The sequence below is a fragment of the Myotis davidii genome, unplaced genomic scaffold, assembly GCF_000327345.1.
Source record: "Myotis davidii unplaced genomic scaffold, ASM32734v1 scaffold200, whole genome shotgun sequence".
Lineage (NCBI taxonomy): Eukaryota > Metazoa > Chordata > Mammalia > Chiroptera > Vespertilionidae > Myotis > Myotis davidii.
This window is the reverse complement of record NW_006293700.1, coordinates 658,032-663,779: the sequence shown is the minus strand read 5'-3', so window position 1 is coordinate 663,779 and position 5,748 is coordinate 658,032. Positions and strand designations below refer to the sequence as shown.

General features: G+C 45.5%; 1 protein-coding gene across 4 annotated transcripts in view; it reads right to left on the bottom strand.

Annotated features, from left to right (window-relative positions):
• SULF1 (sulfatase 1) overlaps window positions 1-5,748 on the bottom strand; it is a 146,664-nt gene that overhangs the window by 128,790 nt on the left and 12,126 nt on the right. The window contains exon 1 of one of the 4 annotated variants that reach the window (XM_015566247.1): window positions 2,179-2,430. The exons of the other annotated variants lie outside the window; for them this stretch is intronic. The gene's annotated coding sequence lies outside the window, so the exon portion shown is untranslated. Of the gene's footprint in view, window positions 1-2,178; window positions 2,431-5,748 lie in introns of those variants that run through there. 4 annotated transcript variants of the gene reach the window in all.

Here is a 5,748-nt window from a genome sequence, read left to right as displayed (position 1 = left end):
TTGCTGATCCTTTAAAAGGCACACAAACAACATCATCTTTGTGGAAGTTCCTGACTTTCACTAGGAGAGATCATCACTCTGGCCTCATCTCTGTCACTTAATCTTAAATTCTCTTCTATTTTTGCAGGTATTACACTGTTAAGAACATTCCCTGTCTCCTCTTCCAGGGAAGGATATTAATCTTATTCACCTTCAAATTACCAGTGCTCGGCACAACATGTAGTACATAGTAGATGCTCAATAAGTGAAGGAATTGAATCGAAGATGAAAAAATAGAGTTAGTGATAAAGCCCTAAAGTTGACTGAAGTGCTGCTATTTTCAGACACTGTGCTGGATTTTTGTACATATTACTTTCTTTTATTCCTTTCAACAATCCTCTCGTTGGGGTCAATAGTCTTCATCTTATTTAACAGATGTGAAACTTGAGGCTGAAAATCTTAAAAATCTTGATGCTGGTCATATAACCAGATGATGGCAAAAACAAGCCTCAGATCGGATCCCATCAGAGTTTGTGTTCTTTCTACTATGACCAAATATGCCTGTAAGGCTAACGTTGAGATTATGTGGCTGATCTTGGTAATTAAATTAGCTAGAGTATAGAATTTAGTGTTGACAGATCACTTTTAAATTTAGGGGTAAAAACAACTAGAACCCAGGCTCACTTTCAATTTTAATTATGCCTTAGAATTTCTTGGAAGCCCCAGAGAATTCTAAGTGGAAATGTCATCTAAACAGACTCTTAAACACAGACATAATATTATTAGGTTTCCCATGTTTATTGGGTAAATAATGAAAAAAATAACTACTACATTCTGAAACTTGACAGGAAATCTTCCCACTTGGCCCATTTTGGATATTATACTATTAGGTAAAATACTGAGCTTAGACAAATTCAGCAAATGGAAGAGTTCAGGATAATTTTAACACACACACACACATACACATTATATGTAGTTTGCACATCTGTTTATCTAAAGAGAAAAAGCTCAGTGCATTAATCATAGCACTTACATTACTAAAAGTGAGAAGTCTTGCGTTTCTACATTATTATCAAATTATATTCCTTACCTGAAATAAAGATAGTAATTTTCTGTATCTTATAGTGCACCAAGTTATAATCGTGGTTTTATAAAGGCAAATTGTACAACTACCCAAAACAGAACTTTACTTTCTTGGCTTATTCAATTAGCAAATCATACTTTCTTTTTTTAAATATATTTTATTGGTTTTTCACAGAGAGGAAGGGAGAAGGATAGAGAGTTAGAAACATTGATGACAGAGAAAGATCCATCAGCTGCCTCCTGCATGCCCCCCCACTAGGGATGCGCCCGCAACCAAGGTACATGCCCTTGCCCGAATCGAACCTGGGACCCTTCAGTCCGCAGGCCGATGCTCTATCCACTGAGCCAAACTGGTTCAGTCAAATCATACTTTCTAAGTGTGTAGAGATTGTACCTTTCTCAGTATTATTCAAGAGTTTTTAAGTCCCCCTTTTGTTGAAAGGCAGTTTCTCAAAGCAATGAGCATCATCCCTGAGAAAATTACTGTTAATTCAGCATTCTTTGCAGAGACATAGTTCAAAACTATGGGTTTTGCCAATCCACGTTCTTTTAGTATCCAGACCCTTCGGCTACACAGTGAAAAACTTAACTATTCACAAGTCCACTAGTGTTACAGCGTTTTATAGAGTTTATACAAGCCGGTGCAAGTTTCAAGCCTACAAGGAAAAGTGGCATCTATTTCATAGTGTAAAAAGAAATTTCCACCAGTTATATTTGTCTGAAATCGTGAGCACGAAAGCAGGGAGACTGAGGATCAAAGTTGTTGCACTGTTTGTCGTTGTCTCTAACCAGCCAGGTGAACAGTCAAGGCTCCTCTCTAGGCTGAGACGTGAGTACAACAGTCAGACACCCCCAGGACTCGGAGAAAGGGGCCAATTCCAGCACCTCTCCTGGGCTATTTGGTTAAGTGCATTATCACAGGAACCTCATACTCCTCCTGTGATTTTTAGAAGGGACCCCATTGGGTGGAGAACTTTGGCCCAAAACACACTTTCCATCACCTAAGAGTATGAATGAGGGAAAAGACTGCAGTGAATAAATAACATGAAATGCACTAGACAGCAAGGAAAGTCTGCTTCCTTCGTTTTTAAAGAAAAAGCAGAGCATCATACTTACAAGGGCTGCCTTCAAAATCTTCTCCAGAGGACACGCTCTGGGCACTGGCAGCCTGCAGAGCAGCAGAGCGAAGGTGGCAGCGAAGGTGGCAGCGGGACCGCCTTCCTCCTGAGGGCCAGAGTCATTGTTCTTATCTCCCCTGACCTCCCAGCAACAGGAGCCAGGCAGGCCTGGCCTCTGACCCTCACTGCCCTCCCTCCTGGCCCCCTGGCCCCCGAGCCTCAGGCTGGGGTTTCCTATCTGCCGCTATAGCCACCAGGCCTGACACTGGCCCCAAACTTCATGCGGGACTGTCTGCCAAGTGCTTGCAAGATGAAGGGAGTTATATAAGCTGGAGGATTATTATCATCACACACCCCCATAGAACCAAGGCTGCCAAACAAAAGGCAGTTCCAAGAAGAGGAGGAGCCGAGGCAGAAGTTACACTGGGGGTGAATTTCGGGACACTGCTGAACTGACTGGAAAAGAGGCAACTCAATCTGAGTATGCAAACCTCCGCAAACAAACAGGGAGCTGCAGCTGGCCGCAGGCAGCAGGGGGGACAGGCAGGAGGGCTGCTGGGGGAGGGGAGGAGGGAATAGAGCTGGGTTTCCAGGCACATGGTCTGGCCCCTGCCCCTGCGCCCCACACAGTAGCTGCCTGTGGCAGGATGGAGTAGATGAGGAAGACGTGGTATTTGGAAAGGCAGGCTTTCCAGACACCAAGTGCTTAGTAAACAACTGATGTTTCTTAGAGTCAGACCAGGTGCTTCTGCTGCTTCTCTGGATCCCTGGTCTCCTGTTTCCTTAATGACGGTTTGTAGGGAGTTCCCGGTGCCAGGGCCAACCTCTATTTTAATCCTCCAGCCGTCTCTGCTCTTTCCTTGGTGGCAGCAACAACCCAGGAGAAGGGTTCTTTACCCCAGACCTTGGGTCACCTCTGCTACCTTCCCGCCCCAACCGTGGACCTCCTGTTTTCTTTAGATTATTATTATCCTGCCCTGTTCTGGGCACTGCTCCCCAACAGCAAGGAACCTCCTCCTCCTGGCATTCAAAGCTTCCACTGGCCTCCACACGGATTTCCTGCTGCCTCACCTACCCCAGCACATTCAAATAGGAGGCAGTCTCCAAAATGGCCCAGCAGTTGACTTCCCACCCTTCCTCATGTCCCCCTCCTCCGCCAGGAAGGCCTTCTTCACTCCCACTTCCTTCGAAGTTCAGTTCCAATCCCATCTTTCCCACAAAAGCCTTCCCAAATACCTTCCCTTTTCCCCTGCTGACTCTGCTCTCCTATTGTAGTTCCTCACCTGTTGTCTGGCTTCAGAGGTTTGGGAACCTGAGTGATTCTCCAGGGTGGCTAGCCCAGGGGTCTGCCTAAAGCTGTTGCTTAACGTGTGTAGGCTGAGTTTAACTGACAGTCAACCTGATCTTACCTGGGCCATCAGTCTTGGAGTGAAAGGGGCTCTATGTCACCTCCTTGGACTCAGGTGAAAGCCACCACGTGATAGTGAAGTATTGATGTTGACACTGTGCTATAGCCTTATGAGGGTTTGTGATATCCTTCACTTTTGTGTGTGTTTACAAATTCTCATAAATTAAAAAAACAAAGCTTTATAAAATGTGGCAAGGAGCATCTAAACTTGGTGGTGAAGAACCAAGATGGCAGCATAGGTATACCAGGTACTCACTGCCTCCCATAACCACATCAGAATTACAATGAAAACACAGAATAGCCATCATTCAGAACTGCCTGAAATCTGACTGAATGGAAGTCCTACAACTAGAGTAGTAAAAAAGAAAGCACATGGAGACTGGTAGGAGAGACAGAGGCATGGAACAGGCTGGATCAACACACATGTATGGTTTTTTTCAATCATGAGGGATATCTCAGCTGTGGAGGCCTCCTGTGAAGAGCGATGGGTCCCATCCCCACACCAGACCCCAGCCCAAGTTTCCAAAGCTGGGAAGAGAAGTCCCTGTAACTTCGGGCTGTAAAAACCAGTGGGGATTGTGGCTGAGTTACACAGAGGCTGCTGGAGACCCAGGCAGTTCCTCTTAAAGGGTGGGAACATGAACTTACATGGACTCACTCCCTCTGAGCTTCAGCACTGGGGAAACAGTTCAGGTGGATCCAGGGACATACAGGGAGGAACTGGATTGTCTAACATCAGAGCAAGCACTTGGAGGTGGCTTCCTCCCAGACAGGGATGCTTGCAGGGGACACTGTTCCTGTGCTGAGACCTCTGCCTGTTGCAGAGCTGCCTGGCAGCCATATTGGAATTTACATCAGCCTGGCTCACATTGTTCACCCTGCCCTGGTGATTCCCTGAGACCCTGCCCCCATCCAATTTACAGCCCCACCCAAGCTGTATACGGTGGCTTTTCTATATGACTGGCCTGTCCTTGCTCAGGCTTCAGACTTTGCTAAAATATCTCAAACAAGCAGCAGCTGGCATCAGTGTTGCCCATACCTATCAATAGAAGCCTAAGACAGCTTGGCCTTGCCTGGGCACTTCTAAGCCCCAAACAAGTAGCAGTCATTTGCAAATCACTCTGTAGCTTCTGCCCGGTGGCACCATGCAGTGGCTACAGTGCACCTCCAGGGAGGCCCCAGAGCTAGTGCACTCCATGGACAGCTTCAGACTATACCAGGTTACAACTTTTCACATCCATAAGCAACACATTCAGTAAGCACCAAAGCCCCACTGAAGCTCCATAGGGGTATCTCCTGATAGAAGCTCTTCCACTGTAGTTGCAGCTGGTCCTCACAGCCAATTGGCCTGGAAGTCAATTCCTCCCAATGACACCAACAGTCCAACAGTAATCAAGGCTCAACTACAACAATCCTGTGCACACAGTCCACACAGGGATGCATCTAGAGCAGTGGTCGCCAACCAGTAGTCTGCAGACCACTGGTGGTCCATGAGGACCAAAAGATTGGCAATCACTAGTTTAAGAAAACCTTTGGAGCAGCAGTTGCCAACTGGTGGTCTGCGGACCACTGGTGGTCCATGAGGTCTGAAAGGTTGGTAACCGCTGATCTAGAGTGCCCAGGTCAGGTGACTGGGGAGGCTGAAGGGCCCTTCAGGGCACAAGGCCATCCTACTAATTCCAGGAGACATAGCAGCTCTACCTAATATATAGAAACAAACACAGAAGCAGCCAAAATGCAGAGACAAAGAAACATGTCACAAATAAAAGAACAGAAGAAATCTCCAGAAAAAGAACTAAATGAAATGGAAGCAAGCAAACTACTAGAGAGTTCAAAACAGAATTGCTCAAGGACCTTAATGAGAGCTTCAAGGGACTTAGTGAGACTTTCAAGGATCTTAGTGAGAATTTCAAAGACATGAAAAAGGACCAGTCAGAAATTAAGCGTATACTACCTGAAATAAATAATAATTTACAGGGATTCAACAGTAGAGTGCAGGAAGTCAAGAATCGAATAAATGATTTGGAATATGAGGAAGCAAAAAACACCTAATCAAAGGAACAAAAAGAAAAAGGAATAAAAAATATGAAGATAGTGTAAGGAACCTCTGGGACTACTTCAACTATACCATCATTCTCATTATGGGGTGCCAGAAGAAGT